Source organism: Macaca nemestrina, chromosome 16 (assembly GCF_043159975.1).
Source record: "Macaca nemestrina isolate mMacNem1 chromosome 16, mMacNem.hap1, whole genome shotgun sequence".
Taxonomy (NCBI): domain Eukaryota; kingdom Metazoa; phylum Chordata; class Mammalia; order Primates; family Cercopithecidae; genus Macaca; species Macaca nemestrina.
The window spans coordinates 84,378,031-84,390,868 of NC_092140.1; the positions used below are offsets into that span (position 1 = coordinate 84,378,031).

Consider the following 12,838-nt stretch of genomic DNA (forward strand, 5'->3'; position numbering starts at 1 on the left):
GATTCCATTACTCTTCTGGACAAAAATGCTTTAAAATGTGAGTCAATCCAGGTTTAACCAAAAAGAAGAAGAAATGCTTCCTAAATAATCCCATTTTTGATAGTCATTTAATTAAATGTAACCACTGATGTTATAACTCCCTAAATTACAAATGTGCCCCTGCAATGTTCGTATTACCCGAGTAAACTGAAATTCATGAGGCAAAATAAGTCATTTTACCACTTTCTTCCCTTGGGTTCACAACCCAAAAGTATTTTCTCATAGTAGATGAATGTAATATGGACACATATTTGCAAGTTTACCTCATAGTCAGCCACAAGGTAAATAGAGTCATCCATATTATAAACCCCCAAAACCATATTATAACTTTACACCATGAAACCTGCCAAAATCACATTTCATATCCTTACTGAATATACAAAATTCAGTACTGAATGTACTGAAATTACCACTTCTTAAACGAAATAGGAATGTCAGACTTGGTTGTCTTGCAGATGAATCATGTGAATTATATTATTTTATCATATTTTATTTTCATTCAGACAGTTTCAATCCCCTGCAACACGTCTAAGCTGAACTGTTTGTTTAGTACATTCCCCCAGCCTATTAGTCATGAAAGAACCAGATAATCGAGTGATTATCTTGTGGGGGCTCACTCGTTGCTTTTGGAAACAGGCCACAGATGAAGTAACAATAACCACACTGACGGAAAAAACAAAAAAAAAAAGCCAAGCCAGCAATATAATATTATGACAGCAGATCACATCTTGACTGGAAAAAGCAGAAGTGATAGTCTAGCTTTCTCCACTTGATACATATATATCATCTCCCTCAACGTTCTGCCCCTGTCTGCCACCAATCAATCTTCATCCAAGAAACATAGTCTAAATTTTCCCCTAGGATCTTCAGGAATGACTCACCGAGTGTAGCTGGAAGTACATGAGAAATTTTATTTCAAACATAAATATTTCCATTATGCTTCCTGAGGGGATACATAAGGTCAGGATATGTCATAGAATTTTGCTTCACAGCACGTAATTTTCTCATTTTCACCACAATTATTTCTCTTCAGCAAACAGGTTAGAGTCCTTGCTAGAATGTTCCTTGCTAGAATGTTCATTACAAGATTGTTCAGAGTGACAAAAAATGAAAATCAATTCAAATGTCCAACATCAGAGGATTGGTTGAATAAAACATGGCCCACACATATCACTGGAATATGAGGCACACATTGAAATAAATAATGATGTGAGAACATATTTGTTAATGTGGAAAGATATTAATTTTATATTGTCCATTGAAGAGAACATATTCAATAATATGTTCTCTTATACATATGTTACATTATGTATGAGAGAAATATGTATGAGAAATATGTGTAAGAAATACATATATATGAGAACTGACCTATTTGTAATATAAAAGTGTGTGTATATTATAATAGATGCAACATTACAGTTTTTATGTATTTAATACATGATATGTGTAACATTATTTCTTTTGGAACATTTTTCCTGATCCCAGATTATATCATGCCCTCTTTTTTTCTGTCTTTTTTTTTTTTTTTTTGAGATGGAGTCTTGCTCTGTCGCCCAGGCTGGAGTGCAGTGGTGTGCTCTTGGCTCACTGCAACCTCCACCGCCTGGGTTCAAGTGGTTCTCCTGCCTCAGCCTCCTGAGCAGCTGGGATTACAAGTGTGTGCCACCACGCCCAGCTAATTGTATTTTTAGTAGAAGCGGGATTTCACCACGTTGGCCAGGCTGGTCTCAAACTCCTAACCTCAGGTTATCTGCCCGCCTCGGCCTCCCAAAGGACTGGGATTACAGGCGTGAGCCACCATGCCCAGCCTATGCCCCTCTTTTTAAATATTAATATTATCCTAGAATACAGACTTTCCCTTTACAGCACTTATCACAATTGTAAATAAACATGTAATTGCATCATAGTTGTTTGAGCCTGTCTTCCTACCCAACTTTTTTCTTCATTTTGATTTTCTAATGTTTCAACAATGGTTATATACTTTTTTAATAAAAAGAACTTAATAGAATAAAAAATGGAATTGTATTAGTCAGCTTTTGCTGTAATGGTGCTGCAATCAATTCCAGAATATCAAAGTCTAAAAACAGTAAGTCTTCATTTCTCTGCCAGTGTCTGTGGGTCACCTGGGTGGCTCTGTTACAGACTGTAGGTCAGGTTCAGATCTTCCCCTATGGAGAGTTAGGCAGAAGGATTCGTTCTTACCTGGGACATGCTGTTCTCATGGCAGGAGACAGGAGCACAAGAGAGACCCGCAGAAACATGCAAAGCCTTTTAAAACCTCTGTCAGAATTGGCATTCACATATGCCCACCCTCTGTCCGTCAAAACAAGTCACACGGCCAAGCCCAAAGACAATGGAGCAAGGATGTATATTCTGCCTCCTGTGAGGCATGGTAAGTCACCTGACAACAGGAAGAAATGTATTATTACAGAGAAGAAGCAAAGATTTGAGTATAATAATCCAATACATCACAATACTAATATTTTCTAATAACTAAGACCAGTTTTGTGCTAGTAGTCCAAGTATAAAAGTCAGAATCACAAACAACATCAAGCTCTAAACACAAGGGCAGAGTCCTTGAACTAAATAACAGCCTTTCAAAAACATATATATCAGTGGAGATAATTAGCAACAGTGTCCGAATTTAAGAGTAACAACACAGCAAAGAAAAATAAGCTGACTCTATCAATTGTTGTACGTGGCAGACTGTCGCATTAATAGCCCTCAAAGTTTCACACCAGGTTCACATCTCCCTGCAAACCAGTTATTTTCTACTGAAGGCAATTTTTCCATGCAAAGTTCATTGGCAATGTTAGAGACCTGTTTGGGTGTTATGGTCTGGGGTGTGTGAAGGTTATGGTCTGAACTGTTACTGGTATCTGAGGGGTAGAAGCCACGGATGCTGTTGAATGTCCTACAGTGCACAGGACAGCCCACAGGACAAAGAATTTTCCAGCCCCAATATCAGGAGTGTTGCTGTTCAGAAACCCTGCTGTAAATATACACCTTCCCACATTCACTCTTGGTTTGGCCATGTTATTTTTTTTGGCCAATGTGGCATTACCAAGTATAATACAAGCAGGGGTGTAAAAAGTGATTGCTCACTGGGGTTTGCTATCTCTGGTTACATTTGGAATCCAGCCACCATGAGAAAAAGCCTGAACTTGTTAAATGCTAGAGACATGGAACTCAGTTGCTCCCACTGCCCCTGTCAGTCACATGAATGAGGCCATCCAGAACCAATTATCGCTTAGCACACCCACCAGCTACCTGCAGCCATGTGAGTGAACCCAGAGAACTGCCCAGATGAGCATAGCCCATATTGACAAACAACAGTATCAGGAGCTAATAAATGATTGTTTTATAAGTCACTGCATTTGGAGGCAGTTTATTATGAAGCAGATATTGTACTTATGGGAATACAGCCTAAGATGCTATGATCAAAGGACTCAGACATACAAGAGTTTAAATAAGAAGTTTTTACATAAAAGTCCAGGACTCCTCAACACAAGTTTTCCATCTCTGAGTCCAAAGTGGCTCCTCCAGCTCCTGCCATCACAACTACATCTCAGCCAGCAGAAAGGGAGAAGACACAATGGATATTCACATAACAATCCTTTTAGGTCAGGACTTGAATGTGCCACATATCATTTTTGTTCATATCCCATTGCCAAAACATAATCACATGGCCACATCTAGCTGCAATAAGGAGCTGAGAAATACTGACTTTAGCTGTGGCAAAATTCTTTGCACTCAGGAAAACAACCTAGTAGAGTAGAAGAAAAGAAGAATGAATTTTGGAAAACAGTTGACTGCTATAGTGATTTAAACTTCTCACAAAAAATTGTTAATTACATGTACATACCAGACGAGGTAATCAGGTGGTAGCCTGGGCTCTCCAGAAAACTGCTTCAATCCTCCATTTCACTTTGCTATGTCACTTTAAAAACCACTTGCACTTGAATCTGTAACACAATTTATATTTTTTAATTGGGAAAAAGTTGATTTCCATCAAAGTAGAAGATAACATGAATTTTCTTAACACAAATATTTTCTTCTAATTTCCACTATGAAACCCAATTATTTTCCCAAGGAAATACTCCCAGTATGTGGACGTTTTTAAAGCAAAAGCAAGCACCCAGGCCATAGCCTTTGGAATGTTTTAGCATCATTTTTCCATTTTTATCATCTCTCACAAATTTTCTCCTGTATTTTCTAATCCACAGAAAATTTTACACACCTAGGTACCAGATCATCGTGGACCCTGGTAAGGGTTTAGCTTTAACAGGGTAATATAACCAACATAACAGAAGACTAGACAAAATGTATGAATGAGTTCACAGAAAAGGAAATATGAATGACCTATAAACCTAGAAACATGTGTGTCCTCCCTCCATTGAAGAAATAGAAATCAAAAACTACATCAAATACCACTTTTCACTTATAGAATTATATGTTTGATAACACATTGTTCGTGAGAATGTAGACAGTTACTCTTATTCACTGCTAATAGGACTATAAATTGTTTAATCCTAGAGAAAAATTATCAGGAACTGTGTAATTTTAAAAATATATATCCCTTTGAGGGGCCGGGCCTGGTGGCTCACACCTGTAATTGCAGCAGTTTGGGAGGCCGAGGCGGGCAGATCACGAGGTCAGGAGATTAAGACCATCCTGGCTAACATGGTGAAACCCTGTCTTTACTAAAAAATACAAACATTAGCCGGGCGTGGTGGTGGGCGCCTGTAGTCCCAGCTCCTCAGAAGGCTGAGGCAGGAGAATGGTATGAACCTGGGAGGCGGAGGTTTCAGTGAGCCAAGATCGCGCCACTGCACTCCAGTCTGGGCGACTGAGCAAGACTCCACCTCAAAAAAAAAAAAAAAAAGAAGAAGTATATACCCTTTGAGTTAATAATTCCATTTCTAGAAATTTATCCTACTAATATATTTATACACATGATGCTTTAAGATTATTTTCTGGGGAGGGATTGCATTGGGAGTTATACCTGATGTAAATGACGAGTTGATGGGTGCTGACGAGTTGATGGGTGCAGCACACCAACATGGCACAAGTATACATATGTAACAAACCTGCACGTTATGTACATGTACCCTAGAACTTAAAGTATAATAATAATAATTAATTAATTAAAAATAAAAAAGAGAAAGATTATTTTCTGAAGCATTGTTTGGCCAAGGGAAAAGAGGGGAAAACCTAACTGTTTATTAGTAGGGGATTTGTTAAACATAGTACATCACACAATGGAATATTATATAGCTATAAAGAAGAATCTATATTAAAATAATTTCTGAAATACTCTTTTAATTTAAAAAGGTATAGAGATATAGAACACTGTGCATAATGCTGCCATTCGTTTAAAAGGAAGAGAATGTTTGAAACTACACAAAATCGTTAGAAGAGCAAACACGTTGACACCAGTGCTTACCTCTTGGGGGAGATGGGAACCAGGCTGACACAGGAGAGAAAAGGAGTGTACATTTTTCAATAAACATATTTTTATACTTTTTTATATTTGAACCATGTGAAGGTATTTTCTCTTCAAAGAAAATTACACAGGGTTTGGTGGTTTTTTTGGTTATTGTTTTTTTGTTTTTGAGTCAGATTCTCGCTCTGTTGCCCAGGCTGGAGTGCAGTGGTATAATCTCAGCTCACTGCAACCTCCACCTCCCAGGCTCAAGTGACTCTCCTGCCTCAGCCTCCTGAGTAGCTGGGACTACAAGAATGTTTCACCATACCTGACCAATTTTTGTATTTTTAGTAGAGAGAGTTTCTCTTTGTTGACCAGACTGGTCTTGAACTCCTGACCTCAAGTGATCTATCTGCCTGCCTCGGCCTCCCAAAGTGCTGGGATTGCAGGCCTGAGCCACCATGCCAGGCCTACACAGGGCTTGTTTTTAAGTGAAAAGTACTATATCTCTTGTTGAAGATACTGTATTTATATTAATGCAACCTAAAATTATATTTATTTTTAATCTTACATCATATTGAGATCTTAGTAAACTAAAGCCTCTATCTCCTTTCTAGATGTACTGCTCTTATATCAAGTCCCTTTATTTGTACTTACTTGATTTTTTTCATCCAAATATAAATCTGTTTTGTTTTGTTTTGTTTTTTTGAGACAGAGTCTCACTCTGTCGCCCAGGCTGGAGTGCAGTGGCACAATCTCAGCTCACTGCAAGCTCCGCCTCCCGGGTTCAAGCCATTCTCCTGCCTCAGCCTCCCGAGTTGCTGGGACTACAGGCGCCCGCCACCTCGCCTGGCTAATTTTTTTGTATTTTTAGTAGAGACGGGGTTTCACCACGTTAGCCAGGATGGTCTCGATCTCCTGACTCCGTGATCCGCTCGCCTCAGCCTCTCAATATAAATCTGTTTTTAAAAAGCTTAAAAACTTTTAAAAAAGTAAGCTACATTACAAAGGAGACCTGCCCCTCCTGTCATTTGCATTTCTTACCGTTTTTAATAAGTAAAATCCAGAATAGCACATACTTCCAACACTTACTTACCAAATAGTGAGATACTAAAATGAATATTCTGGTACTAAGTTAAATTCTGTGGGTGATACAAAGATTTCATATATGTGTAAATGTATATATGTAAATTTTATGTATGTAAATGTATATTATGTGTGTATATATATGATGTATGTGTGTATACACATACACACATATGCCACAGCTTATATATGATAATCATATGGTTAAAGTTCTTAGATATACTACTTATATTTTTAAACATTTTGAGTGAAATCTCAGTTTGTATTTTCTTAGAAATTTCCAAGTATACAAGGCAGATTTACAAACAGGCAATCTATTTTTAGGGGCTCTCAGCTCTGTCACTCAAAAGAAACAGAACAGTAATTCCTTTCAATAAAAGCTAAGCCATCTTTTCCCTAAAATTAAATGCATTTCACATAGTTATTAAAACTGGTGAATTTGAGAAGTATATATAATTTTACAGCAATGGCAATAATAAAACTGAATTTTCATCAGGTTTTTTAAAGACCACATGCTCATCGCAGAAAACTTGTAAAATACACAGACATACAAAGAAGAAAATTAATGCCACCTGTAACCTCAGGAGTTAAAGATACCCACCGCTAACATTCTAGTTCACCACCAGCCAGTCATCCTAACCAGCTAACATTAACTCCATGTCACACCATCAGCTTTGACTTTTGTCAGTGTTCCAAAGCTGACTGGAGTTCATTCTCACTCACTAAGACTCATCTACTCACGAGACCTTCAGCAACTCAGCTTTACCTCCAGATATTGGTTTAACCCACAAGATCAAGAGAGGCGAGAGATTGATCAAGAGAGGCGAGAGATTTGTCCAGAGTGTGGGAGTGGGGAGGGCAGGTTCCACATCAGAAGGAAGGGCAGCACTTTCCTTCCCCTGCCTGTCCAGCACATTTTGGGATGTGTTGTGTCTGCTCATCCAAGTCTCCTCTGCCTCCCCTTTAGGCCATATCATGGGTGTGGCTGAGCTATGTATGAGTTCTGACCAGCACCCAGAAAGGGATGGAAACTCCTGGAATTAGGGGTAGAAGCGCAGAAAACAAAAGAGATAAGTAAAGCAATCTTCTCTACCAACATGCATTTCTTCAAGGCCTAAAGTGGAAAAACACAAGAATCGGTGATAAGGGATGATAGATAATTGATAAAATATGGGGAAATCAGAAACATCATAACTACAGTTAACTTCTATTATCTGAGTATAATAAAACTGTCTGCACCTTAATGTCTGTGAATCCATGATTACTCATCCTCAGTTTCTCCTTCCTCAGCTCCCATGGCACTCTATCACCAAATCCTGTCAATCACATCCCCAAGTCGGCCTTGAAAGTAATGCTTTCTATCTCCACTGCCACCATAATCTTTCACACGAATTTATCTGGTCTCCCTGCTTCCACACCTGCCTCCCACAATCAGTTCTCCTCTGGCTGCTAGGTGGTCTTTGGAAAAAGGAAGACCACGGCATATCAGTTTCATGGTCAAAGCTCATCAAACTTCCCAGTTGCCCAACTTCCGGGCATGCCCCACAAGGTCCCATGATCTGCATGCCGACCTGCAACTTCACCTCACTGCTCCTGCTCTCACCTCCAACTCCAGCTCCCTGATCTTCTTCTAGTTCCTTCCACAGGCCAGTCTCTCCCCTCTCGGGGCCTTCTACAAGCTCATCTCTGCCTGGAGGCACCTCCCGTGTATCTGCCACCACTCCCTTCTTACTCTTTTTTTTTTTTTTACACCTTTATACCATTTTTATTTTTACTTTTTTTTCTTTTTTTTTTGGAGACGGAGTCTCGCTCAGTTGCCCAGGCTCGAGTGCAGTGGCCCCATCTCAGTTCACTGCAAGTTACAACTCCTGGGTTCATGCCATTCTCCTGCCTCAGCCTCCTGAGTAGCTGGGACTACAGGCACTCGCCACCACGCCCAGCTAATTTTTTTGTATTTTTAGTAGAGACGGGGTTTACCGTTTTTATTTTTAATCACATGGTTCTTCTGGCACACCCTTTCAAAAAATGTAAAGTTTCTATTTCACTTAATTGCTGTTTAATTAATATGCAGTTCATAAGTGAGGAGGATAAATATAATAAGTCACAAAAGATAAGTAAACCAAACACTCTTTGTTCGTTCCTTCTGGGCTGTGATTTGAGAATGTGCAGGACAATACCCATTTTATAAAGATTCCTTCTTATTCTTTAGGTCTCAGTTTAAACATCACAGAGAGTAACATGGAATCACACCTAGGTGTTAAGAAACACATCAAAATGTTACAGTTCTTTCTCTGGGGAGAGATTCTGGAGGGTTTGTTTTTTTTTTTTTAAATACTAACGTGTATTTCCTAAATTAACTACCATAAAACTAGGTTGTTTTCACAATCAGAAACAAACAAACAAACAAACCCTCTGTTAATCATTTTCCTAGCCTGCAGAGTGTTGTTCCAGTCGATGGTCCTAGCACCTCTGTGAAATGAGGTAGAGCAGGCACAGTGCCCCACTGCTGCGGCCCTTCACACGTCTGCCACTCTGTCTTTCTCCAGCAGCAGCCTCTCCCTGTTTCCAGATACTCTTTTATTGCCTCGTGTTACCAAACACACTTTCTCTTTTGTTCAGAATGCACTCAGCCTGCTCCTGCTCCAAGCCTTGACAGGATCCCAGCTCCTCTTTTCAGCTCAGCTCAAAACATCACCTCTAGATGGAGCTTAAGGTCCCAGCAGAATAACTTGCTTTGACCTCCATCTTCCAATGACTCTGGGTTCTTTTCTCTGCAAGAGCACCTTGTTCTTTGCTCTGGGATTCATCCCTGAATAATGACTCTGTTTCCTGGAACAGGAGCAGGACCCAGTCTTCTTCCCCATTGTACCCCCAGGACCCAGGCCAGTGCCCAGCAGAGGGAAAATACTCGACTGCTGTGTATTGAATGAATAAATGATTATACAGGTAAGGAAATTGAGGCACAAAGACTTAACTAACCTGATACATTTGCAACCTGTTCACTCATATTTTCTTTTTAATTTGAGGGATACTTCAACACAAAATAAAGTTATTAAAATAGGAACAGGATCAAATTTAAAATACATTGAAAACATTTCAAGGGCCCAGCTTATAAATGGTGAAGGAGAATATGCAGAGGCTTCCTGACTACAAGCTCAGTGCTTTTCAACTGCACCATGCTTTACCAAAAGTGGGTCTATGGAATCTGTGTTGACTGGCAGGGCTTATCTCTTATTTATTGTTTAGGTGACTTCAATCTTCAGGGTTGAACCAGAATACACTTGGGGCAGCATGTTTTCCCACTAATATTTTGCTACAGACACAACCGTGAAACCTATGGCTTCTGTCCAATGAACCCCCTCAGTCACCACAATTGCACAATGAGGCAAAGGAAATATATAAACAAAATGGCTTGAAACATAGAACACAGACTCAGAAGTTACAGCCACAGAAAGCAGTGAGATACTTTAGCTAGTGTGACCCCTGACTATTGTGAACACGCCGACCAACACATTTATCCAGCGGCCAGTTGGCCCCCAGAAAGCAGCTCACCAACATGACTTGGCAGTACTCCCTGGGGCTACACTCATTCCTGGTGGCACCAGGCAGGGTGCCAGGCATCACCCTCTGCATGCGAGACAGCAGGGCAAGGTGCCCGAGGCTTTGAGACAAAAACATCTGTCGAAGTCACCAAGTTGTTGGTTGCCTGAGTTCACCCCCGCTGGGTGAGTAAACTGCCAGGCCATTTCCAGGATCAGTCCCCGTCCCTGTGAGGGACATTGCAAGCTCCAGAACCCAAGCCGAAGGGTCAGCTGACATGGAAACGAATGCAAAAGCCTCCCCATCACCATCAGCAGGTGGGTAAGGGTTGGCGGCAGAAGCTCAGTCCCTCCTGACTCATGCTAAGATCCTAAACACAAGGCTTGAGCCATTTCTAGATGACAGCAAAGCAACTCGTAGAAATGCAAATTAAAAAAACTTGTCCCATAATGTTTTTTTTTTTTAACTGTGCCTTTTCAACAAGATGCCAAATAACAGCTTGATGATTTTTTTTTTCCCCCATAGAAAAGACTGCTTCTGGAAGTGGGTTTTTTCCTTTTTTGTTGTCTTATTTTGTTGGTTTTTTAATAGGCTTAGAACAATTCAGGGACAGAAGGGTCCTTAAGTATCATCCCCTCCAGCCCCCGACCCATGCAGTGGCTGCAGTATTTTCTACTGATTTAGTCACTACTCTGCTTTCTAACAGAGCCATCAAGATACGTAAGAATCAGGCGGAGCAAGTGTTAGCTAAAGCAAGTTAGCTTTAGGAATTTAAAGTTACCGGAAGGAATTTAAAGTTCAGAATCAAATTCCTTACCAATGAACCGTCCAAAGGGATTCCTAATCACTTTGCCATTTGATGCACCATCTTATTTTTAGAATCAAAATGGACACCTACTTCACACGATGCTTATGCTTATATTGTAATCTGTAAAAATAATGTGATTATTTGGAGGGTAATAGCAATATGACCAATTTATTTCCAAAACATCCTATTTGCTAGTCAGCCAATGAATAAATTACACAGTAACTTTTCCTGTGTGGTCTACTTCACATGGGCACATCTACATTTGTTTATTTATTCAATCAAAATACTGAAATTCCCACTATACATTAGGCACCATGCCAGACACTAGATGTATATAATGCTGCATAAGAGACAGAACCTTCCCTCAGGAAACTTAAGAATTTAGCGGGAGATTCTTCTTCCATCAAATCTGTACATTCTAAACGTGGGGAAGGTATAGAGGCTCCAGGTTCATGATGCATGGAGGTGGTAGAGCAGAAACCATGACCATGCTGGCCTCAAGACAGCCCAACACTAGCCTCAGAGAACTCAGGGGAAGCACTAGTATTTCTAACATATGTCTTTGCTTGTTTTTCTATTTTAAATCACTCAACTCAGATCAGGTTATAAATTCTTGAAGATTAAAATGGATAGCCATCACAATGCAAAAGCAGAGTTTTATGTACTGGGTAATAAGAAGTCATAAAACTCATCACAGGAAGAGTGTCAGAATGCAAATGGCATCCCCCAAATCAAAGACCAAATCTGGATCACAAGGCTGATCCTTTGTAGCTTGCAAAGTTGGCTGCTGCAAATGTATCGCCAGAACTGTCTGTGTGACAGTGATGATCACCTAAAACGGAATTTAACCTGGTCAACGTCACTTTTATTTTAATTATCCCCAGCTCGGTATCCTTGGTGTGATCTCTCTATAGGCAAATCTTTTTCCCTTGGTTTTTCAGAACCTGAAATTCAGAACCTATAAATTCAGAACCTATTTTCCAAATGGGCATTTGGCTGTGTGATTTGGCTCACTCACACAACTAAGATGGCAGAAGTATCCTGAACTCTACGTGCAGTCCATGGAGACATTCCATGCGGATGTACTGTTTCACAGGAAGCTAGCTGTTGGGTTAAGAAAACATATAGGCCAAACATACAATGACATCAGGCCTCCTTCCCTGACGCCAGCTGGGTGTTTGATGTGGTGACATTCTAAAGCCATGTGATGCCAGTTTCAGTTGTATGATTCATATCGTTAACCTTTGGAAATGCTGAACATAAATGAATGACCCTAAATTCTACCCAGCTGTACAAGAAACACTATTTGTAAATAGTCTCCTCCCTGTCATCATCCTCTAACTTAAAGAAATCCTTCAGTTAGTTCAGCAATGTAGGCAATTAGATCAATAGTTCATCAAGCAACTACAGTCACAACTTGCAAACTGCTTTAGCTCAGCTCCCCTCTGCTAACAATGGACCTAATCAGCATTTATCCTATAGTATCATTATCCGAAAATATCTGCTTAACAGAAGTGAATCAGAACCAATAGCTTCAAGGATTGGAAGTCAACCAAGTTCCCTTTATGCTAGCACCTCATCACCAAGAAAGAAGACATCTGTCAAATCCATTATGAATTATCGTTTGAATTCTCACACACTCTTCTATCATGCAACTACAGAGAGGGTTTGGAGAGATGGGCCAGTACCATCCTGAAATCATTTGCTGTCCTTTCAAAATGAAATATGAGAAATGCTAGCATAGTTTTAATGCTGTTTAGATTTCCCATGACCTGTGTTCAGAAAAGTCATAAGCAATGGCACTTTTCTTGAAAATCATTTTCTGATAGACTCGTGAAGTATGAATAATTTTGATATCTATGTAAAATGTTAACCTTAGTGCAATAGGAAAATTAATGAGCATGCACCATGCAACATATAAGAGTGCTCAATGAGTC

The 12,838-nt window shown here is 39.8% G+C and overlaps 1 long non-coding RNA gene across 2 annotated transcripts in view; it reads right to left on the reverse strand.

Moving 5' to 3' along the window:
* Positions 1–561: 561 nt before the first annotated feature.
* The window catches only part of LOC139359118 (uncharacterized), a 93,688-nt gene continuing 81,411 nt past the window's right edge, over positions 562–12,838 (reverse strand). The window contains exons 6-8 of one of the 2 annotated variants that reach the window (XR_011614869.1): positions 3,905–4,004; positions 2,242–2,440; positions 562–929 (exon numbers count right to left, since the gene is read on the reverse strand). This is a non-coding gene — a long non-coding RNA (uncharacterized lncRNA). Of the gene's footprint in view, positions 930–2,241; positions 2,441–2,485; positions 3,806–3,904; positions 4,005–12,838 lie in introns of those variants that run through there. The other variant, XR_011614868.1, reaches the window with a different exon arrangement.